The 24,605-nt window shown below is 45.5% G+C and overlaps 1 long non-coding RNA gene across 13 annotated transcripts; it reads right to left on the reverse strand.

Annotated features, from left to right (window-relative positions):
- Window positions 1–379: 379 nt before the first annotated feature.
- On the reverse strand, window positions 380–24,341 carry LOC121087460. Of its 13 annotated transcripts, XR_005827624.1 has the most exons (9): window positions 23,571–24,341; window positions 21,108–21,269; window positions 17,471–20,762; window positions 17,272–17,363; window positions 16,454–17,044; window positions 13,330–14,841; window positions 11,457–11,511; window positions 10,765–10,879; window positions 8,559–9,253 (listed from the first exon to the last, which is right to left on the reverse strand). It is a non-coding gene; the product is annotated as an uncharacterized LOC121087460 (long non-coding RNA). The 13 variants fall into 13 exon arrangements; XR_005827620.1 differs by adding an exon at window positions 380–599 and having other exon boundaries at window positions 9,080–9,253; window positions 16,454–20,762; XR_005827621.1 differs by having other exon boundaries at window positions 16,454–17,363.
- Window positions 24,342–24,605: the final 264 nt, after the last annotated feature.

Here is a 24,605-nt window from a genome sequence, read left to right on the forward strand (position 1 = left end):
TTTTACTTGAATCCCACTTGCTGCAAAAGAAGGCTGTAAAAAATCTATAAAGCACCTGTATCAGAGATACTGTGAAACCTAAGGTAGAGAATCAATGACCTGGGCAAATTACTGTCCCAGCCAGCTGGACTTGTGCTTTGCTCGGGCAAGGAGAGAAATGGCTGGCACAACCATGTCGGAACCCAAGTAACCTGTCCAAATATGAGACTCAGTGATGAACCTGGAGCATGTTCTGGATTCAGGCCAGAGCCTTAATCACAAAGTGGTCCATCCCTAGGAAATTAAAAGTCACAAGAATTCCTTTAAAGTCATACAGCGGATGAGTTTGTTTATTTAAAGAACAGGTTAAGAGTGACATCAGGATAGCACTCATGCCTTACTCAATCCTGCCAGTAGACTTCCTCTCAGAATAATGAGTCACTTTTGGGATGTGACCATAGATGTGCCTCTCAGGTAGGCTATAGAGAGGTGTCATGTTAGATGTGCAGGAACCACAGTCCAAAATCCTCCTTGGATGAGAAAGAAAAATGCATCATTGCCCACTAGCACATGGTAGCTTCAGCTGCAAGAAGGTCGGATGATCCCCACATGTTAGCTCACTGGGTAACAAAAGACAAAATGGGTGTTATACTGAGATCGTCAACACAGATGTTAGGCAACAGTGGGGGTTTTTTTATTGGTTTTCTAATAAAAAGTCATTGCCTTAAGAAACCAGGCTAAAAGCTAGGGTAAATAAAAACTGGGATAAAACAAAACAGGATTCACAGAAGCTGCCACATGGGATTCGTTGAACTGAAGACTGGTTGTCTAAAATGTAAGCTTCTCCTCTCTGCAAGCTGTGCAGACTGCATGCTTGGAGGTTCTGCCAAAGGGTGGTGCCTCACCAGGTCACCTTCTGGAAAAGCCACTGGCTCAAGAGGGAGCTGAGACCACTCACTTTGACTGGACATGTAACCTGATGTGAGGTAGCCTGATCTTTGTGTAGTAGCATCACATCAGTGAACAAAGACCAAAAAGACTCGTCACTTTGTTGGTTTTGGTACCGTTATTGAACACAATGTCTTCTTTTCCACCTTCAGGAATTCTGTGGCTATTGCAGAAGAAAGAGCGAGTCTTTCATTTGTGGTTGAGTCCATGTGAAGAAATTAACCCATGCAGAGACTACACCTTCACTTTTACGTGTCTGAATCTCACGTTGAATCTCATCTCTAGTTTTAGCCATCTAAACATGCAAGTGGAATCACACCTGAAGTGATTGTCCTACAGGAAGTCTCACAGGGTTCTTAGTGTTTTGGGTTTAAAGTCATTCAAATCTTAAACAAGGGGCTTAATTTCTTGGCTGACCTTTGTGTCCTAGGAAGATAAATGACCTGAATAACCCTCCAAGGCCAATTCAGTAAGTTGGTGGCAAATCTGTGCAGTCTCTGACCATAACCCAATGCAATAAAAAAGAGCTTTTCTTTATTATTTAATACAGGTTTCCTCTTAGTTCAGGAAAAATTGTTACATAATGCACAAGGAAATATATGTGGCTCTTCATTCAAATAACAGTCTAAGCTGCTTCTCTCCCTATGCCTAATAGAGTATATTTGGGACCTGCTCCCCTTGGATGGAAAGAGATCAACTTTTTCATTGCAGCCTGAACTCAGGGCCAACTTACACTCCCCAGTGACAAAACTGTTCTTTAGCAGCACTTTTCCCTCCCCACCCCTCACCCACTCCTGGTGTCTCATACGCACCAAGACTCATGGTCTAGCCTGAGATGTTCTGCTTGGCAGACGCTGTTCCTGCTCTCACCGGCTGCAGCAGGCCTTCGGGGCTGCCTGTGCCGACGCACTTGTGCGTGCCAGTGGACTCTAGCCTCACGAAGGCAATGAGATGCAGGTATTTAGCAACTAGCACAGATTTTTAGCAACCAGCACTTGGGCAACTGGCTTAGTGAATTGCTAGACACTGATTCACCTCTTCTGGAAATGGATTAGTTCCAAGCAGTTGACTATCTCCAGGCAAAGCTCAGTTAAAAATTGCTGACATCTCACAGAAATGCTGGACCAACTTTCTATTTCAAGACACTTCTGTCCATGTGGCACGTCCCCCACTGCCTGCCTTCTGTTTATTTCAAGGCTATCTGCTGCAAGTAAGGATCTTGATGCTTATCATCTTCTAAAATCATACATTCCTTCCTTTACTAGCTTACTAGAAAATCTCTTAGCATTAATGAGTATGCAGTATCTTTAATTGGAGTCTGAGCAGCAGCAGGGGATGGACAGTAAAAATGGGATTAATTTCCCCTAACTTCAGCCATTGAGTTGTTTAGCTGAAACTAATCCTCTAGGCTCCCTCTAGAGTCATCAGAGAAAGAAGACAACACTGGCTTTCATTCCCACCCAAAGATAAGCATCTGAAATATCCTAGAAAAGTATCGTCAAACGGCTGAAGTTTAAATGCAGCGATCATCTCTCCCTTTTATCCTTGACACATTTCCCCCCCGCCCATTTCTGGCATGGTGATTTTGGGTGGGTTTTTTTTCCTACCCCTGCTCCCAACTGATACTATTTGGCATCAACAAGGTTCTGTTTGTCTTTGTTATCTTCTCTGCCACTGCACGTGTGTGACTGTATACAAATAGATGCTCCTGTGTGAATGAAGTTTAGACACGTGCATCTGGAAACTAGACATGATTCAATTTATCACATTACTTGGCAAAAGAGGAGGGGAAGAGAAGGAATTCCAGAAAAGTATGTTCCAGTCTTCAAAACCAACCCAAAACATCTCCTTTAAAACTTTCCACTGAAAAAATATCAGATGTGATGAATAAACAAAGCAATAAATGCAACTGCACAGCACATGGGGCAATGACATTGCTCTTGCACAAGGAGACTGATATTTTGACATTTGTTTTCCTCTCAAATTGGAACAAAGTCAAAATACTTAAACTTTCCTGGAGGGAAACATTTCAGTTTAGAAAGGTCAACATTTCATCTCAACACACGAGACTGACATCAAGAGGAGACCGATGAAATGCTTCCCTTTTATTTAATGTTGCCCATTGAGTCAATCTAACGCCACACGAAGATGTCGCTTTGGGTCTCTCTGCCATGATCCCTGTGGACCCACTTCTTTGGCAGGGCTCCTCCTCCAAAGATGCGTAACATTTTTTGCTCTCCTTTCTTTGTTGCCCCAAATGGTGTGAGCTCAGACGATAGGACTCTGCTGGCAATATGATTAAAAATTTTCTTTTCTGTGTATATAATATAATTGACTTTGTGTATATAATAATGGGACAAAGTACTGGCTTCTTCCCTAACTCTGATCGTAGAATCATAGAATCCCAGAATGGATTAGATTGGAAGGGACCTTAAAGTTCCTGCCACGCGCAGGGCCCCCTTCCCCCAGCCCCGGTGGCTCCCAGCCCCGTCCAGCCTGGCCTTGGGCACTGCCAGGGCTGGGGCACCCACAGCTGCTCTGGGCAGCCCGTGCCGGCGCCTCGCCGCCCTCACAGGGAAGGATTTCTCCCTCAGCTCTGATCTCCATCTGCCCTCTTTTACTATAAAACCATTATGCCTTGTTCTATCACAACGTGCCCTTGTGAAAAGCCCCCCTCCAGCTCCCACCCAGTCTCCTCTGCTACAAACAGCTGCCGTCTCCCTGACGGACCAGCATCCTGGTAGCAGAGGGATTCAGTGGGTTGAACACAGCCATTCACAAGTGCAGTGCCACAAGGCATCTGCCTGGCCTCCAGCTGCCACTCCAAAAGGGCATGGATCTCCCTTAGATCCAGTGGCCCACCTGCGACCTCACACAGCTATGCTGGTAGCACAAGATACCTTAGAAAATACTGTCTACAGTTTGGAAAATGAATTCTGCCCCTAGTGTGAATGGATATTATTTAGGGTAAGCAATGAATACGACCTGCTCTAGACAAGTAGAGAGAAAATTTGATTTAGAGGTGACAGAAAGTAATGCTTAAGCTGCAACTGCATGAATCTTTTGTGGCCTGTTCCCTTCTTCACCATACCTCTACGAAACAGGTCATTTGTCTCTTTATTGACCCAGAAGGCTGAGGGCTCCATTCATCTCATTGCTTCTGGCAGGGCAAGGCACACAAATCCTTCCTCCTTTAGCTGCTCTGGAATTAATGAGCACTGATTCATGTTTACGGCAGATAAGAGTTTCACTCGTTGGCTCACCAAGTCCCGCTTCCTGGGACACCTGCAGCTTGTTTCAGATTCTCCTTCAGCTCTTCCACCCACTCTCTGATACGTGAAATAAGCACATCCTGAAAATGTGAAACCAGAAGATATTTCACTGCTTAGTTCACTAGATCCAAACCAGGCACCACCTGGGATGCTGTAAGCAGCTTTTACTGGACTAGTTCAGGCTGTGGTCAATGCTGGATATCCAGGCTTTCCCATGGGGACCCTCATGGACATGGCAGAACATCACCAACAGGACTTCCTGCCACAAAAGAGGCTTTGAAGAAGGTTAAATACTTCCAGTAGCCTCCACTTCAGTGAAGCAAAACTTGCTCAAGTCCTGGGACAGGTTAAAACCCATGATTTCCACACCCAAGCCTGCAAAAACACAAACCAATTTAAAAATGTATCAAGTGAAAACCTTATGGATAGAGGGGGAGATTGTTATGGAAATGGTCTCCTGCTACAGTGGTTGAACAATACACTTTTTAACAGAATTCCACCCTAAGATCCAACCGGGCACTTAAAAGAACCAATAAATGTATACAAGCTGTACAACTGGCCACAGCTGAGGTTCCCTGCCTGTGCTCCAGCACCACTTCATCACCACTGAATCACAGAGAAACAGACACAAAAGGGACCTCAAGACATCATCTGATCACCCCCTGCCTCAAATTAAGAACAACCCTACCTCAGCCATCCCCAAACATATTTAATTTTTTTCTCCATAACATCCTAATCTGAGGTTACTACTTTCCCCTTAGGCAAAAGAGGATAAATTTCCACCAGCTGAGAAGCTAGGAGACTGTCTCTCAACTAGGATCATATGGAGAAAATTGGAGAAAAAGAGGAGAGAAAAAGAATAAATCTCCACTAGTCTTCAACACGTTCAGTTATAGCATTAAGACTGATCCTTCCAATACAATACACAAATTTATTCTTTTCACAGTCCTGCACCCTGAGAGTGAGCCCAGAACACACTGCCAAAGGCATCTCTGTGAGAACTGCTTTGATTCAAAGAGCTCATCTTTCCAAAGGATGGGGCCTTGTTGTTTCTGACTACATCCATGCTGAAAGAAAAGGGATCCCTGATTTGGAAATTTTATTATTAAATGAAATTTAATTTGTCACTCACTTCTGCTAAAGTAGCGCTATTTATAACTAAGAAAAGGTTTTTTAATAGAGAAGCTGGAAAATGTTCCTAAACTGAAAATACCTAAAATCCTGGCAAAAAGTAAATGTTCCAAAGACTGGTGTGTTTCTTTTCTTTTCTTTCTCCTTTTTTTTTTTTTTTTTTTCTTTCTCTCTTTTTCTTTCCATTCTGCTCCCTTATTCTTATGCTTGGCTGAGTAACATTGTTGAAATGTGCAAGAGCCAACTTCCACCATTTCCTCATGCAGCAAAAAGTGTTTATGGGCTGTAGCCATACAGTGTTCTGGCATATTTTATAGATAGCCTTTAGGTACACAGCTCAGGGAAGTGTAGAACGAGCTAAAGAGGCATGAGGATGTCTCCAAGTTCTGTCCGAAGAAACCAAGTTTAAGGAAAATCCTAATTCACAGCTGCCAGGTGTAAAAAAAAAGAGAATTTTTGAGGGAAATGTTAAAAACATTGGTGTTTCACACCTATTAAACAAAATGTTTTCTATTTCTCATTAATTATTTTATAAAATTTCTATTTCTGCAGAAGGGAAGGAAAAAATCCATGATTTTCTTATCGAAGTCTGTTTTCACCCTACAAAGATGGTCGGGAATTATACTGCAACCCAACTGCTTTCTAATACAAGGTTTTAAAATTAATGAAAAACTTAAAAACAAGAACCATAAGAACAATAGAAAATGCTGAATAACTTTCAAAGTTCCATTTTAAGAAGGCACTTATGCCAGAAAAAGTAATTGGTAAAATCTTATCTTAACTGTTGACTAACTACTTCTATCTGCTGAAGGTGGCAGATTCTTGGATCCTCCTAAGCCTCGTAGTTTACTATGGGTAGATCACTGGAGCTGCTTTGGAGCATTCTTAATAAAATCTTTGGAGTTTCTTTATTAAAAAACAATATTGTCCTTTCAAAATTGAAGACATTGGTGCAAATATATCAGTTTTGGGGAAGGTGCTGCTGGAAAGAGAGGACATTTCGTTCAGACTGGGTGAACTCCTGACAGAGCCAGTCATGGTACTCACGAGATACTCAGGTTCAACCCCTGTATTAAAGGAGAAAAAAACCTGAGGATGCAGCCCCCTCTGGGCTGTCATTTACTGTGGGCACGTCTTCCTTGGGGTTTATCAGCTCATCTTAAGTTATGCACAGGTTCTACACATGTAGGGTGAAATGCACATGCACGGTCACACATATGAATATTTCCATTGCAGTTATACAGGGCATCTAACTCTCAATTCTGAGCAAATTGACCCAGAAGCTTGGGTCAATGATGGGGATGCCTAAAAAGCTCATACATCTTTTTGCAAGGTGTCTTGCCCAGGTTTGGCACTCACGACGCTAACCCGCCCCCTGCTCAGTTTCCTTGTGCAATAAAGTCATGAAATATCTCAGAAAAGGCTCCTCAGGCACAAATGGAAAGGTTACAAATGTATTAATATAGTATGTTGGTTTGGACGTGGGTGAGGGTTGTTGGAGGTTCTCTTTGGCTTTTCTAGAAGAATTTACCTTTACTAGCCCCTGGCTTGAAACAGTAAGAACAAACGAAAGACACAAAAGGCAAATAACATGAGCTGCTCTCTCCTCTCATTAATGGATAAAAGTGACCCAGAAAGCTGTCCAGCAGATGCTCTCCAAACCACCTGTAGTCCTGAAGAGATCAGAAGAGTGCATGCTATTTCTCCTGTAGAAATTCCTGCCCAGCCAAAGTGTGTCAGTACTCATACAAAGGAGAAAACCTTTTCTGCTTTCTCAGTTAAAATATTCTCAGTTAACATAATGATTTTGTAATTACTCTATTTCTTTTGGCTAAAGGGCCTCAGTAACTGATTTTTTTAATCCATCACAATTCCTTCTTTTCAAACCAGCAGACAAATAGAGAACACAAGATGAACAATTTCTCTCTATGTGCCTCTAACTTAGAAGGTTGGTCAGACCTCTGACTGAAAAAACCTGGAGAAACCCTGCTGTCGATGCTAAGCAACCAGAAATCCAAGAGGAATGGGTGGTTTTCAGATGGAGGGTATAACTACATTAAAATTGATCATGCAAAGATTGTTCCAGTCAAGCAACTCTCCGGAAATCCAAAAAAAATGGATTTCCATTCCTGATATACACCATCAGTTCACCCTTTTCTGCATAACCTGGCTCTTGGCATCGTTATTGACTGCTGGTGGCAAACCAAGAACCTCCAAGGGCCAGTTCCCAGGCTGTGAAGTGCTCAGTTCCAGAGAAATCCTAGAGCATCTGGGCATTTATGAATTCATCCTCAGGGCACAACCACAATTCAGTAAATAACCTTTCAAGAGGGATTAGAATAAGAAAGCTTGAGTTTTACTTTAGTAACAGGGAAAAAAAATTATAACCTACTCCATATAAAACTTTGAAGGTTAGGCAGATCTTCTTCAAATTGGAAAACAAAATGTGAATATCAACTCTGTTTTCCTTCACAGAAGAGAATTGCCTTTCTCCCCACTCCTCCTCTCCAAAACTCCCTCTGGGAAACTTGAAGGATGAGGTCGCTACAGCACTTAAATTTATTTTAAAGATACTTAGTCAAGCACAGTCGATATCAGTGTCAGTCAACATTAAAGGGATTAAGAGTTTGAGGTCAGATTTAGCTGACTTTGGCTCTTGGTTAAGTGGAAAGCTATAGTTATCTCTGCAAGGAGATGCAACTCATTGCAGGATGAGCTGCATTTATTTTGACAAGGGAACCCAAATACCCACCTTTGCAAAGGAGGGACATTCATCTGCTGAATATTGGCATTTACAGTGCAACCGTTGTCACTTGGTGTGCTCACTTAGGGCATCCCCCCCAGCCACCACAGGCCTGGAGTCTATTGCCCCATTTCCCTCACCTGACAAAAGCTGGCCTCTAAAACAATCAGATTAATCGTCATCCTATATCCCCTCTTTAATCTGTGGAGAAGTATCAATGCCCTCACGTGCATCTCGAGTGTCTAAGCATGGACCTTGGGAAGCTTCTGACACCTGACTTCCATAACACTGTTGTGGGATAAATTCTACCATAAGCAATACAGTGAGTCCCATAGAAAACCTTCTATTACACTGCATTTCTTAGAGCAGCAGTTATGAACTAAGAAGAAGAAGAAAAAAAAGCCAAAATACATAAATAAAAAGACGAAAGACAGAAAGAAAAAAAAACCCTCATAGAAACAGCAAGCGTCAGGGTCCGACTCCACTGTCTGGTCCTCCATGAAAAAAACAAGTTTATTTTGATATAGCAGTCTTGACCAGGAACTGAAAAGGTCTGGAGGAAAGATGAGCTTAAAAACTAGATGCAAGAAAAAACCTGATTTTTTTACATTGTGGGAGAACTAGGATGAGCTTCCAGAGGAAGGAGGAAGGGTCTGGGCTTTAAATATTTTTGATTCTAATTACAAACATCAGTCTTCCAGGGATACCTTGCTGAGTGCACACAGGATTCCTCTGCCATATATTATGGGAAGAAATAAAGCTGATGTCTTAGATATTGCAGGTTCTCCTTGTGTGCCAACTGAGAACTGAGAACAAAGGGAGACACGCCGATGCGATCTCAGTGAAAATACATAATAATGTATATTATTACAATATTATTACAATTAATACAAGACGGGAAGGGGAACAGAAGGGTGTATTGGAGAGAGAAGGGGAATGGGATAAAGAAAGAAAAGGGAAAGGAAGGGGAAAGGGAAAGGCAAAGAAAAAGACCTGTGAGACAGACCCAGTCCTTTATGCTGGTGTATCTATGTGATGTTTAGCGGATTCCCAGGCTGTTAAATGAGATCATTACTGTTTTTCTTTCCATATTGTCTTGTTTCAAAGTCAAGATGTTGGATGTCTCTCTTTCCCTCTTGCTCTGTGCTTTGTCTTTGCATTTTCCATTACTGATTTTGACCTAGGATAAAATTTGTGCCAAAAAAAGAAAGAAAGAAAAAAGTTTAACCATTGATTTAGACTGAGCAAGATTCATCTGCTCTAAGTTGAGTGTCTAAAAGACAGATGGAAAATGCTGAGCCAGTAAACCTGGGTTATCTTTACAGCCAGAGGAGAGAAATGGGCACCTGCAGAGCTAATGTGTGCCATCTCAATATCAGTGTCTAAGCTGGGTGAGATTAATTACTCCTGGACTCTCCTCTTTATCTACCTCAGGGCGACTAGCTCAGAAACAGATACCCAATGCACATCTAATATAGGGAAGATGAATACTACCTTAATATTTCCAAGTTTGCTTTTAACAGTATTTTATGAGGCAGTGCCAAATACTCTGTCAGAACCAAGACGTAACACAGTCTCCTAATCCTCCCTGATCCCATTATATTGTAAAAATTGAAAGTATGTGAGGTTGAGATGGCTTGTTCTTGACAGATCCACAGTGGCTGTTTTTCATCACCGTATTAGTACCTCCAGGTGCTTATGAATATATAATTAATTCATTCCAGTATCTTCCCAAGACCTAAAGTTGGATAACGTCACCTGCACCTTCCCTGATCCTCCTTTTTCCCTCTGCACGAAGATCAGTTGCATCTCTGCCTTCCTCCAACCAGCTGGGGCTTCCTTGCAATCTCAGCTGTCAAGGTATTCCTTACTTAGCTGTCTTCAGAGAACTATTTAGGCTGGAAAAGACTGTCTTCTCTTCTACTCCTCTAGGTAAAATTTGGGGGTTTTGAAGTATCTTCTTAAAAAAACCACCGGGCTTTATAGAAATAAAATGCAAAAAAGCCTCAGAATATTTGTCTTCTGGAGTCTCATTTCAATGGAGTAATAAGCTTATCCTAGCTGCTTATTTTTTTATTTCTTACATATTCACAGATGCTTCCCTAGCATTTTTCTTTTTGGGCAATGTGGGGGACATACTGTATAAATGGTAATTAACTTTTCAGCTCTGGCATTCCCATTTGAATCCTATGCTTTCCTAACTCAAATATGTTCAGTCATGTACCTTTGTCCCCACTCTGACCTTCTCTGGAGACAATCTAATTCCCACACTGAAAAGTTTCAAGAAAGGAGGAGGAGGAAGTATTCCTGCCATAGACACAAACTTTCTAATGCTTCTCAAAACTTCTATTCATTGACTTCAAACTGTCTCACATGACAGCTGGTGCCAGTGATTTGTAGACCTGTAAAAGAATCTGAAAACACCACGGCAGATTTTGCACCGGACTCAAAATGGATTTTTGCTCACCCATTCCACATCCAGATGATTTAATGAAACAGAAGAATACAACAGTAGATTTATATTACATTTCTATTTCAGGGTCCTGGCAGTCACATTATTGGGCATAGTGTAGATAAGCAGAAAGACACTTCCAACTTTAAATTATTTTTCTACTGCACAAGATCAAATCAGCTACAGTTCTCCCCGGCTTAACAATTTTGAGCTGAGACACAGGAAATCCAAGTGCCCACCTGTAGGCATAGCCTTCCTGCTGCAAATGTCCTTCTCTGAGTCCATCACAGACTGTTGGAGAAGTCAGTTATTATTTCCTTGTAAATGAAGAGGAAGCTGCTACTGTCTCCCAGTCTTGAAAAAAAAAAATTAAAAAAAATAAAAATGCACCAAACTTTCACTTTCTCTTTGCAGACTATATTTAAGATCTTATGTTTACTGCTGACTTTCCTCCAGGCACTTTCTGGTTTGCCTGGGTGTTACCCTGCAATCTTTCCCTAAGAGCCCCCACTCAGACTGACAGCCAAGACCACTGGGAGCAGCTTTGGTGTCTCACTCAGCTAATGGGAGCTGGATGGGCGCTGCGGAGAGGCACCTGCCGGCCCCATGGGTGGCTGGGCGGCAGCGCATGGCATCTCCTCCCAGCCCCATGCTCATGTCAGATCATGAACAGGAACTGTCATGTCTTGTATGCACATGGCAGGACTCAGAGCACTCAGTAATCACCTGTGGGAAGCCCAGAGCACCTCGGTGCCCCTTGAAATGTTCACAATGTGGTGGCACGTCCGTGCTAGCGTGTTGAAAAAGGATCACCCACTGGTTCTGAACCCGAAGCCACACTCCGAAGACTGACCTGCTGTGTTTCATGTAAAGAGTGGCTCCCACCCCTCATTCCTGACCCTATTCCCCTCCAGCCCATCCTGGATCTCACCTGCTGGAACATCTTTCTTCAGCACTGTGGCCCCACACTCCTTTTCCAAGAGCTGCTGGAAAGGTCGAGGAGAAAGAGAGATGATGTGGTGAAGAGCAATGGCAGAGGGAAAGAAAATGAGCAGAAGCAGGTTTGAAAGCAACGCTGCTCCAAGGCACGTCCCTCTCTGCAGCACCCCAGCTCTTTCCGGTGACGTGGTGCCCTTCCCCCGGACATTACATGGCCCACTTACACAGTGAGAGGAGAAATTTAAGATATCAATCCTAGTGATCACTTCTAGGTCATAATCAATTATTTCTCAATGAGGGGCAGGTGCTTTTTGTTTTCAGCAGCAATGTCGTATTCTGGTCATTGCACTTGGCCTGGAGAAATTATGCTTCTTCATCAGTTGACGATGTACGTTTAGACCTACTTCTCAAGAGAGATGAGCAAATGAAGAGGAGGGGGAGCAGAGCTGAAATCACAGTTACTGTGTTCTTATAGTTTTTATTTTCTGTTTTAATGTATCTCATTTCATTACATTTCAATTTATGTATGTATATCATTTTAGATATTCAAATACATTTTATATATTTATAAATTTCAAATTTTTTTCTATATTAAAAACTCCCATTTTACATGTAAAAATCAGAACTGGAGAGAGAATAAATTGCAGACCTTCCTTAGTCTGTAGGATTCAGGTCCACCTTTCCTGATTTTAAAGACAGAAGCCGTTTCATTTAACTTTAGGGTCTTGAGTCACTTGGTTAAGCACAGGCGCCCCGTTACACCTGAGGTGCCTTGGACACCAGCAGTGCTAGCAGATAGAGCAGGCAGATCCCAGAAGCCACTTTCTTAAGCAAAGTGCATCTTTTTCTCCTGTCATCTTCCAGCAGTGGGCAGAAGCAAGGCGGCCACGTGCTGGCTTTCTGAACGCTTTCCCTTGGAATTGGGGTGGGAGGGGAGCAGATGGGTTATTCTGGTCCCTCCCTGCAACATGCCAGCTTCAAGCCAGCTTCCTTATGACCCTAGCCCTGCCTGAAAGAGGTGGTAATGTTGTTGCTCATCTTTTGCCCCTGCCATTTTCCAAGTTTCTTCCTTTTTATTTAGGAGTAAAACAGGAGGAATGGCAAAGTTTGGGGGAGCTTCTAACAAAGACTAAAGAGGACATTGTTCATTGCATTAATCTTGCAGGGGAAAAGAATAATTTGGCTTCATTAGCTAAGAAAATAAAACCAGAGTTATCTTATGATGAAAAAAAATGCATAGAATGATGATTTAACCACAAAATTTTTGTGCAGAAGGCTCAGTGACTTGGCAGCATCCAAGGAAGGGCAGCAAGTCTCTATCCCTGAACAGATCCTCTCATATTTACTACTTCAGAGAAACAGTCATCCTATCTTCTTAAAAAAATAGAGCTTTTCTGATAAACATGAGACTCATGGGAAAAGGGGATTGCTCTTACGAGACTATAGGATATGAATGGAAAAAACAAAGGTTTTCAGCCCACAAGAAACTGCTTTCAGCCTTGTTTTCTGAACATCTCCTTCCAGGCTTCTCTGTTAAAATATTTGCATGTTTTTCCAAGTGCATCGATGGTCGGTGAGAGGAGAGCATGCCGATCTAAAACTCTGCCTTCTTTACAGTCCTGGACCATCCCTGTTCCACCGGCCTTGCTATTGATTTTTGAGCCAAAGCTCCTGCGGCTGTTGCAAGGCTTCCCACGGCAGGTAAAACTGGTTTTCCACTAGCAGCTGGATGTGTGAATAAGGACAGAGCTGGGACGGGGAATGTGGTGACTTCTGCAGGTCTAGAAATCTGGTGCGGAAGAGGTACAAGCCAGGCAAGTGAGGGGAGTTTTCTAAGGATGAATGGTGGGATATACGACACTCACAGGCAGCATCACAGAAGCCGTTTCTGCTGTACCAGAGCCAGCTGATATTTGCTCTTTCACTGACCGAAAGGCTAAAGAAAATCTGAGGACTAAGAGTGCACCAAGCAGAAACTGTGTTCAGGGAAGGACGCCAGCCAAAGAAGCCCCTTCTTCTTCCTCACCCTTAGAGACACCACCACAAGGAGAGCTCAGGAACAGGGACATGGTTGTCCCAATAAGCTGTACAGCTTGTCCAGCTGGAGGATCCTTCCTGAGCCAGATTTGTCATTCTCTGCAGGCAATGGTGGCATAGGGAGCATGGACATGTGTCAGCCTGGTCCAGACAACACTCAGGGCAAGCTCCAGCAGCTCCTGGGGAACTGTGCAGATGGGGAATACAAAGCAGGAGGTGATCAGAAATCACCAATCACCACCTTTGACTTCCAGCAAGCCTGCTGGCAAGTCCAACCTAAAAAAGTCAGTCCTACAGTCAAAGGGGAAATACAGCCCTGTTTTACTCTGCCTGGGTCCCCAGGACAGCAGGAAAAGAAAAAAAAAGAAAAGAGAAGAAAAGAAAGAAAAAGAAAAGAAAAGAAAAGAAAAGAAAAGAAAACAAAACAAAACAAAACAAAACAAAACAACCACACACACAAAGAAAAGAACACCTGCTCATTGAAACTTACACAGATTTTACTGTGTAAATCATGTTTAAAACTCTATCCTGGGTAGCTGGTGGCAGTTCTTCCATGCTTTAGTTTCTTATTTCCATTTAAAACATAATAGTTATATAAAGCACTAACCGGTCATAATGAAAGATGGATATTAGCCCCACTCCTGCAAGACCAGCTTGGGTATTACTGTGTTTCTTCTAGTGTGTAAGTGCTGGTATTATTTCATTGCTGTACCCCAGGATGCTTTCTTTCAGAGTCTGTGTTACAGGACAGTAGGAAAATAGCCCATAATCATATGTTGCTAAAAATAATTGGATACTTCATTGAGGCTGCAGTCATTGACACTGAAAATATATGTGCGTTGGTTTTTTTCTTTTTCCAGTTTTGCCTGATGCAGGCTGGAAGCTTCAATCAGAGATGACTTCTTTAAAGCCATCCACTTTGATAAAGGAGACTTTGTAAAGACTGAAAGACCAGCCAAGCCATTTCTCTGTTTGTGAAAGAAAGCTGTAAGGAAGTTCAAGAGCTGAAGACAAAAGCCACATGAGTTGTACACCAATATGCAGCTGAACCTTTTTTAGCAGCAAGCCAAGTATGAGAAGCAGCAGATTTCCAGACACTCAAGCCTCCAAATCAAGAGGTAACTCCTGCTTCTCAGTTAGATGCTCTTCTCACACCTCAGGATGGGGTGGGGGTCAGTGCTGTGATAATCAGGGGTGATGCTTCAGGCCTGGATAGCAGAGGCAAGTGACATAAACAGGCTCCGTGACTCTCCGGACACCTGGCAAGACCTTGTCCAGGCTCTGTGACACAATGCTGAGGTTACCTGTCCCAGAGAGCAGGAGCCAGATTCGGACTGGTCCTGCCAAAACACAAGGAGAGGGAAGAAAGGAAGGACTCCTGAGGTCACATCTTTTAATATTGCCAGGCTATCCCACCCATCCAAGCCCTGACTTTCCAGCTAATCAGGCGGTGGGGTGTCGGGCATGGGCTGGGGCAGACCCTGAGGGAGTGATGACCATGGTCCTGCTGGAGGGGTGGCAGTGCAGATGGACAGGAGGCATGGGGCACCGGGACCATGTCCCTGGTCAGGATTCTCCCAAAGTCCCGTCTTTCAGAGAGGGATGGACTTCGTCAGGAGCTGAGTTTGCCATCTGTGCAACTGGAAAATCAACTTTTGTTCTTTTTTTATTTTTTTCTTAATCCCAGAATTGCTGATCCAGCTCAGATGAAGAGTATCCTGTCTCCAACAGCACTCGTAAGGGATAGCGACTGAACAATGTGCTGTACTGAAAACTATCAGCAGTACCACTAATTACCATAAGAACAGCATGAACATGTACTGATGGTTTCCCACATGCCTTCCCAGGCCTCTGTAACCCCTAACTCAGAGACCTCCTAGGGCACAAACATTACATTAGTGTTTAAAAGTCTTGAATGTTTTTCCCTTCTGTTAACTCATCTAATCACATTTTGAATGTATGCAAAGAAGATCCTGTGCAGGCGGTTCCACAGCTTCACCACCTGCTTGTGAAAAGCCGCCTCCTTTTGCTTGCTTTGTAGCTACCCTGAAATTGTCAGTCCTGTCTTCCCAATCTCTTTATTAGCAGAGATACCTAACTGCCGTTTCCCAGTGGCCGTCTTCTTGATTTTCATGTATCTATCTCTTCCCTATCGGCCTCCTCTTCTTCAGTACCCTCTTTTCTAGGTTGAAAAGTCCAGGTCTACTGCAAGGTTATGCTGACAAACCAGGATTCAACCCAAACAACCTATAAATTACCAGGGCTTGAAGTCACTGACATCTGTGGTCGGAGTTTTCCTGGACAGGGCTGCACTCCTGTCCAGGACAAAGGTTAAGGATCTTCCTAGGCTGTTTGGGGAACTGAATGAAAGATTTCATTCAACTCATGAAGCACAGGCATCCCGGCAAGCTGCAGCTTTGTGTTGCCTGCAGTGTGCAGCAGCAAGCTCTAACAGCCGCACAAAGAAAGCTTGTTTCCACACACACACACACACACACTGCCTTGCTGCCAGCTCTGCAGGTTTCAGGCCATCACCTTTGAACGCTTATCAGAGCTGAAATGGACTGTGAACTCCGGGGAAATCTCACCCCAAGGCTGTTCATGAGAGTCCCTCACATGTTCCCCACACGCTCAGCCAAACAGGCTCATCAGAGATAAATAGAGCTTTATGAGGGCAAGATGCTATATACTGCTTTATGGCCCCAGGAAACAGGTTACAAGCTCAGCAACTGTTAAAAAAAAATAATAATATAATATCCCTCATCATTCCCCTATCTGACTCAGCAAGGATCTGGCTCACAGCTAATGATAAGGTGATTCCAGCTTCTTTCGTCCCACTTGCACAAGCACTTTGCGCGCAGGTTCTGAGCGCATTACAGCCACTGCTGCAGAGTCTGCTAGTTTAGTCTCCTATCTGCAATTAAAAAAAATATATAAATAAGTATTACTTACAAAGAATGCCTTGTCCAGTCGCAATTGGACACAATCGAAGTCTAGAGAGAGTCCCCGCAGCTGTGGTGTGCTGTGGTTTCGCTGATGCTGGAGTGGGAGAAGCTGTCCCATCCTGCAGGACGCAGGCAGCTCTCCTCCAGGCTCTCTCATCCACAAGCCCTGGAACAAGTCTGAGAAGCGAGTCAGACTCCCCATTATAGCCAGACTTCTCCAGCTGTTTTAACTCCACGACGGTCCATCAAAGCTGCCTCGACCCATGCCAGCAAGGGATCTGGCCCGCTTATTGGCCTGCGTGACTCCATGGTGCAGCTGGCAGCTGCGAAAGGGCTCGTTTGGAAGGCAGCGTGGCTGGGATCAACATCACTTAAGTGATAATCTGCTAATCAGAACTTCTTCTGTTGAAGTAATGCTCCCACCTCCTTGTTCCATGCTGTCAATTTTCTTCTGCAAAGCTTGCCAAATTGTTTCAGCCCCTGGCAGTTTCAGAGGGGTTTTCTTGCTCACCTCTGAATGGGAGTTTGCTCTTGGTTCTGTAGGTTGGATGGCAACCCAGGAAAAGGATAATCTGATTCAAACCCACAGACATCCAGCCTGTCACACATGCAGCAGAGGTGGGGGAGAGGGGAAAACAATTTTTTTTAAAGAGTGATAGAAGACCTGGTGCATATGGAGAAAAGTACGCAGGCTCAAGACGCTTCTCCCTCAGGGTGGGAATGAGATTGTTCAGTGGTGTGCAGAAATCACTGAAATAGCTAAAGTGTGATGAGCATTGGGCAGGGTAACTACATGTGAAACGTAGCATAAAACCTCTAACTCACGTTGCTGTTTTGGAAGATGGAGCTGGTCAATCAAGACCCTCCCCAGGAAAGAAGAAAATGAGAACAAGGCAGAAGTGGCATCAGTTGCTGCTCTGCAAAGAAGACAAAGCCCTGGTGGTAAATGGGTCGCTGGCAAGGGAAAACCTCACCTGGTAAAGAGAGGAGCTGCAATGCTCACCCTGTTCCTTCTCGTGCTCACCTACTCAGCAGTGTCTCCCCACAGCAGGAGGATGAATGAGGGCACGCTGGAGACCCACAAAGCTGCAGAGCAGGCAGTGCTGGATGCTGATGACTTCTGCCCAGCACGACAACTGAGGGTTCAACAACAACTACAAGCTGGAGCTGTGTTTCCCTGTCCTAGCCCTGCTCCAGAGCCCAGACTCGGATTACCAGCCTGCCCACCTCCACCCAGGCTCATCGCATTAGCACAGATCAGGCCTACAGCAAGATGAACAACAGAAGGAGAGTGAGAGAAGAGCCCAGGATGCTTCACAGAGCCTGTCTGTCCCACCTGCTCATCAGGAGTCCAACAAAGGCTGGCATTTTCAGGGCTGCCTGGATGAAGAGAGGCTGGGAGACAGTCATCCATATCCCCTCGTCTTTCCAAAAATGCAACTAAATGGAGGCCCAGCCCATTGCTTGGAAGATGGTCCATAACCTATCCAGACACTTTCAGTCCTGTTTGATGGAAGGACTTGAAAAAGCTCAAAAAGGACTGAATCAAACCTGTTTCAAAATGAAAAGTAGAAGAGGACAGCTTTGCTTCAGCTGAAGGCCACTGCCTGAATTCAGGCATTGGCTACTGTCCCTGCTGCTGGTTTCTTTCCTAGCCCAACAGTTTTTCACCTGGCCTGCCTAAGATAGCAAATGCCTCAAATGACTTGTGAGGGAGCTCTCTTCTTCACCTCCAGCACTCCTTTGTCTCCCTTAACCCAAGCCCTCAGCCCCACATGCCTCAAATCCCTCTTCTCCCAAACCGGAGTTTCAGCCCTGTGATCCTCCCATTGCTACACTTGCTGCATCTCCTCATGCAGGGCATCCAGCCCCATGGAGATGGCTCACTGCCAGCTACCCAGACCAGGACCCCAAGGCATGACCCATAACCTGCTCTGTCACCCCTCCAGCTGCCCATGGCTGCATGCACCACCTCCCGGGTCTGCTCAGCTTCCATGGACCCAGGTGGAGGTACCCTGCTGACTGGAGATATTCCAGGTCTCAGGCTGGAAGGAGCTACCACTGAGAATAAAGGTGGCAGGTGGAAGGCAACATAGGTGCCTCATCCCATGAATTGCAGGTTCATCAGAATTTTGTCCCATCTCATGATCCTCCTGAATACAGCACATAAATCTTTTAACATGTTTGTAGTCCCTGGATAATAGCTCAGGAAGGGACACAGGCCAGAAAGAAGGTGGACATGGCTGCTTTGGCACCTTCTAAACCATTACCACAGAGTGTTACAGGAGGTGTACAGTCTCCTTAGTCCACCCCTGACTACAGATCACAAGCAGTCTTGCACGCTCCTACCTAGAGAGAAAATAATGCTTTGCAGAGAAAAGTAAGCTACTTTTAAAATTTATTTTTAGATTTCCCCTATATATAAAAAAACTTTTTTTGACCAAGAGTAATATTTTTGCTTAGGTTGATTTCCTATCACATGGAGGCAGGGAAGCAGCATTTAGAAACAGAAAAGTACTGAAAACCAAAATATTGTTCTAGGAAGGGTTTTAACAGCTTAGACTCTCGCTTCCAGCTCTTCATGAGGATTCACTGGTTGTTCACTAAGGCTGTATGAGAAAAATGAGTGTATTTTCCTTGTCCTGCCACTTACTTGCAGGACAGTCCTGTTCCTCGAGAACTAAATGCTTATGGAGAAGGTCAATGCAAGGACCAGCAAACAAAAGACAGCTTAGAAAAAAGGGTAGCTGTTTTCCCTACTTTTTGGGTGGTTGACCAATGGTCGATGCTGTGTTTCAAAGAAAGGACAGCGAGGATATAATCTGACATCCCTGGAAGCCTTGACACCAAGGTGGGTTGGGTTTCTGGAGAAGATCTCCCCACTGTGAAGGCTGAGAGGAGTGGTGACTGAAAGGCTGTGAGTGGAGCGGTAGGAGAGAGTGGGACAGAGACCCACCTAGGTCTAACAGCCTCCCCATCTTGATATTCAGATGGATTTTTTTCTGCTTGGCAAAAAAGCCTCCAAACTTGTTTCATTTCACGTGACCGCATCGTTCACATTGCTGACAAAGATGGGCAGATGCACGCCTGGTCTGGTGCCAGGCCAGATACCACATCTGCAGCAGAAACTGCCAGACAAAAAACCAACCACCTCCTCCTTCAGCTTAGCAAGTTGGGTCTGTGTTTGGCCTGGGAGCCACTGAGTGGGAACATCTCTAATAGTGTTTTCAGTGCATTGTGGCACCTCTTTGGTGTCACTTTTCTTGAGTCCCTCTCCACAAACTCATCTCTGACAGCTTCCCCTGTTCCACCTCCTCTCTCATACCTCCTTACTGATGAGGTGAAAGCCACTGTCCACCTGCAAGGAGACTTCAACTAATTTTGGTTGGGTTTTGGGCTGAACATCCAGCCTTGCCCTTCCTTTTGCACAAGGCAGATCTTCAGGCACGACTACCCAATGCGTAAGGAGTGAGAGTTTTGAAGCAGGACAGTCTCGTCCAGGTCACAGAGGTGTCTGACGGCAAGGACGGGGAGGTCTTGACCTCCACCGGCGATACCAACACAGGCTGTTCACTCTGCTAACACTGCACCACAGCTACGGAGGCACCAAGAACTAAACTACGGAGGGGCTCACAGCTTGCCCTCAGGACCCTCATACGTATTCTCATTTTGCTTTGACAGAAATTTTCACCTTGGATTTTGTCCATAAGACCCAGAGCAGATGTTTCCGTTAAGAGCTGACAAAGAAGCCATCGCACACCGCTTTCACCGTCATCTCAGTCAAGAGTTATGATGTCAGCCTTGTGCAAACAGCGCCAGGCTTGAAGTAGCAGGTCTCCTTCATACCCCTTCACTTGTCTGCTCACATTAAAAGCAAGCAGCAACATCAAAACTCTCTTCTTTGCAACACGTACAAACCATACACTGAATATAGCCAGAAATCCATGGTGGCCATTTGGCCTGATGCACAAACCTCATTTAGCCAAAGTTCCTTCTTGTATATTTTGGCCTTGACTTTGTATACAAAACATGAGCAATAGCCAAGTGGAAAAAAAAGCAGCAAAGGCCATCTCGCCCTCCGCAACATTTGGTCGTTGGACCGGCTCCTTACACAGCGCGGGACTTCTGCAGTGCGGCTTCCAGCACCACCGTGTCAGCCCCTTCCCTCCCCAATCAATGGCTTTGGCTGATGTAAGCCGCAATGTTTCACTGAACCTGAGTGACCCAGGAGAGAAAGGACAGGAGGCTTTTTATCCAGGACAGGATTTCAGCTCCTGCAAAAGGGAAGTGTTCACCCAGTTGGGAAGAAAACAATCCTGGAAGAGGAGAGGTTTATTATTAGGCTGTGTAAAAGTCAGTTAAAATATAGAGCTGATTCCAAATAGCAATCATTTCTGGCCAAAACCTTAGCCAGTTTAAATTGATTATGCTTTTTTTGGATGCTATTTTACATCAGTAGAAGGATCTAAACATCTGGAGAGGTTTGTTGTAAGATGTTGGAGAAACTCATTTCAAACCTGTGCCATCCCCAAGGGTCTCCTTAAAATAGCAACATTACAAAGCCCTCTTTTACTGCCGCATTCCTTCGTGGTTCATTATATACACGCGCATGGATACAATCTCAAAAAAAAAACAAAACAAAACTTAGATGTCTGAATTACCTTTGCCTCGATAGGAATATAAGCCTGGGACAGAGCTGCTAAGGAGAATGGAGTCCCCCGGTGGGAAGACTTCCAAGCAGGGACCTCACACACTCGCACGCCTCATCCCAAACAAAAGTAGGCACCTGAACATGCAGAATAATTCATCTCACCCTCAAAAGCCTGTAGAGAGAGAAAGGATCCTCTTGGAACCAGTGCAGAGAGAATACACAGGGTTTAGGGATGATGGGAGATGACAAAAGCATTTTTCTGGAGCACCTGCTCAAAAATAAACTAGAGCAGTAGAGCTGCTTCTTGTCTGACCTTGCACAAATCAGCATTTCCAAGGATGTTAAGGCCTAAAAGCAATCCTTGTCATCTCGCAAGTCGGACAGGGACTCTTTTCATGTGGGGGAAGAAGTGGGCAGGTTGTTTGGGGTTGATGTGAATGGTGAAGATGCTCACATCTGTCCACCTCTGGTACTGGGAGTCCTCGGACCTGATTCACTGCAACTTTAGAGGACATCTGTATCAACCACCCCCACAGCCCGGCTCTTCAGCGCTGTCCTGCTTTCCTGCTCTACCCAGACGGTCAAGAAGATGACGAGCTGAGCAGGGCGGCACCCAAGGAGACCTCTCCTGCGGATCTGAGCTTATTCACAGCAGCGGCAAAAACCTACATGGGTGATGCTGAGCCGTGAACGGAACTTTGATTCTTATGGCTGCGTCTGAGAGAGGGGTGGGGGCTGTGGGGCAGTACCTTGTCCATCCTCACTTGTGCCTTGCATTCAGTGGTCAGGGGGAGAGTTACAGCTGCCACCTGGGGAAACTCCCCTTTGCACTTGGCTGCAGTGCATTTGATGCCCATCCTTCCGAAGAATAGCTCTAGCCCTTGCACTTCCCATCTTCCCAGATGGGAACAGGCAGAGAAATTAATCACGCCCTGACTGCTATACCAAGCAGGGGGGCTGACTTTGGACCTAAGGAGTCCTGAGGAGTGAGTTTATTTTGCTTGTGGATAAAGGGGAGACAGGAAAATATCTCCCATAGTCTTGGTGGCCATGAAAGCCAGACACAGCCAGAGTCAGATTTCTCCACTGCAGTTCTGGGCAAACTTTAAACTGGGAACTGTTTCCTTCATGTGCACCTTCAGCCGTTCGTTCGGTAGTACCTGCCTGGGGAGAAATACCAGCCCGGAGGCATCCCTGGTCCAGTCTCTTACCGTGCACATGGGGGACTAGGTACAGACAGAGGACCAAAGCCTGGACGTGGCGATCTCCTAAAGCGTATAGGTTCCACTTTATTTACACCACCTCCTCCTCCTGGTAGCAGCAGGAGATGGGGGCATTTAAATATACAAGGCTTTCCCCTGCTTCTCTCAGGCTTCTCCCCTCTCTCCAAGAAAAAAAAAAAAAAAAAGCAAAAAAAGCAAGGGAGCTGCCATGAGGCCCCTGAAACTTTGCAGTGGATTTTTTTAACTCTCCTTCTCAGAATGACTATAGAGCCCTGAGTACATATTTGCTCAGTCCGCCCCACACTTAAACACACACAGATGCTCGGCTCCCCTGGGGACAGGGGCTCCCCCACCCCCAGCCCCCCCTCAGTCGAGCACAGTGGGCAGAAACAAGCCAGACCCCACGGAACAAACCCCATCAAAGCTGGAAATACCTGCGCAGAGATTCCCCAAGGAACCCCTCTCAAATCACCGCCCCTCTCCCTCTTGAGCCCCTGTCCCCAATAAATATCTTTTTAATCCCTGCTATAAGAGCTTGAAAATAGATTGGGGATTAGCCCGCATTGGGGCGGGGGGGGGGGGGGGGGGGGAGTATAGCTTTATTGCTTTTAAATCCGCCCCCCCCAGCATCCCCATCTCCCCACACACACACACATGCACCGCCTAACTAGAGGCATGTGTCGCCTGCGAGCCGGAGGGAAGGGGGTGGGACGGGGGTGGGGCGGGGGGGTGGGATGGGGTGGGAGGGATGCAGGAGTGACCCCGCGCTTCCCAGCCCCTCGGTCACAGGCTGGGTACGACCTACCAACGGGGTCCCGGAATGGGGGGTGGGGGGGTGGGGTGGTGGGTGTTATACCTTGCCCCCAGCCCCCCCCCCCCCCGCAGCTGGAGAGATCAGCTGAGGCTGGCAGGGAGAGGCACGGGGTTTGTAGGGAGGAGAAGGAAGAGGAGGAGGAGGAGGAGGAGGAGGAAAAGATTGCATCAAGAGCAGAACTTTTTTTCCCCCTCTCTCTCTCTTACAGGAAGCCCTACTCTACCTTAGCCTTGGAAAGAGCCCCTTTTCATAAAATTAGCTGAAGGCACCTATTCACAGCCATGGAGCTGTGAAAAAAAAAAAAAAAAAAGGCAAGCAACAAACCGACTGTAGAGTTTGGGGTGGTTTTTTTTTCTCTCTCCTTTTTTTTTCTTTGCTCCAAAAACTGAAACAGAAATGCACACAGCTCCACTCTGCGAAAATCTGATGTTTTTACCGTCTGCTCTCTGACAGATCTAGAGAGGAGGTTGGCTTTTTTTTTTTTTTTCCTTTTTCTTTTCCCCTCCTTGTCGCCGTTCAGCTCCTAAATATCCGCTGCTCCTAAACGGAAAGAAGAAGAAAAAAAAGAAAAAAACCCAAAAAACTACCCAACCCCAAACCGAAAAGGCAAAGCACCACACCATCACGGCTTGATTTCCAGAGATCCCCCCGTCCGCCAGCGCGGAGCGGGTGTGCGCTGCCGGCGCGCCGCATCCCTGCGCATCCCTGCGCGCTCTCCTCCCCCGCCAAAAAAATGAGGGGGTGGTTGCTGGAGCCTGCTGTCGGCTCCGGGATAACCCCCCAACAGCTTGGCTTCGGGGCGGGGGGGGGGGGGGGGGGGGGGGGGCCGCGGTTGTTTGGGTTTTTTTCTGTCTTAGTTTTATGAATGAAACCTCCCGGCTGAGTTGAGAGTAACATCCCTCCCCTAAAACTCGGAAAAGCTGGAGAAATCCCGGGGGGAGGCGACTCCCCCGGGCGCTCGGCAGGGACTCAGCCCCGGGGGGCGGGCGGGAGGCAGCGCGACCCCCCCGGCCGGTCCCCCGCGAGCCCTGGGGGGCGGCAGCCTCCCCCCCCCCCCCCCCCCCCCCGCCCTTCTGGCTCCTCCTGGGCACGGGATCCTGTGTCCATGCGGGTGCGTTAGTGGGGGGTGGGGTGGTAAATTAAAAAAAAAAAAAAATTGAAAACATTTTTTTTTAAATTAAATTAAAAACTAAAGAAGAAAAAGTTAAAAAAAAAAAAACAAAACAAAAAGAAAACAACAAAAATCCCCAAAGTAAAACAAAACAAACCAACGAACCAAACAAAAAAAAACCCTGAGGATTTCAGAACATTTCACAGAGTAAATGAAAAGCGTTTTAGCCGCGGGAAAAATAATAATATCTAAAATAAACTCCTTAAAGGGGGTGGGGGGAGCGATCTTTCAGCCCCACGCTTTCATGCCGTACTCAATCGGCTTTTTGAAACTGCAGATCCTTTGAGACAGAGAGGGAGA

This window comes from Falco naumanni, chromosome 4 (assembly GCF_017639655.2).
Source record: "Falco naumanni isolate bFalNau1 chromosome 4, bFalNau1.pat, whole genome shotgun sequence".
In the NCBI taxonomy this organism is placed as follows: domain Eukaryota; kingdom Metazoa; phylum Chordata; class Aves; order Falconiformes; family Falconidae; genus Falco; species Falco naumanni.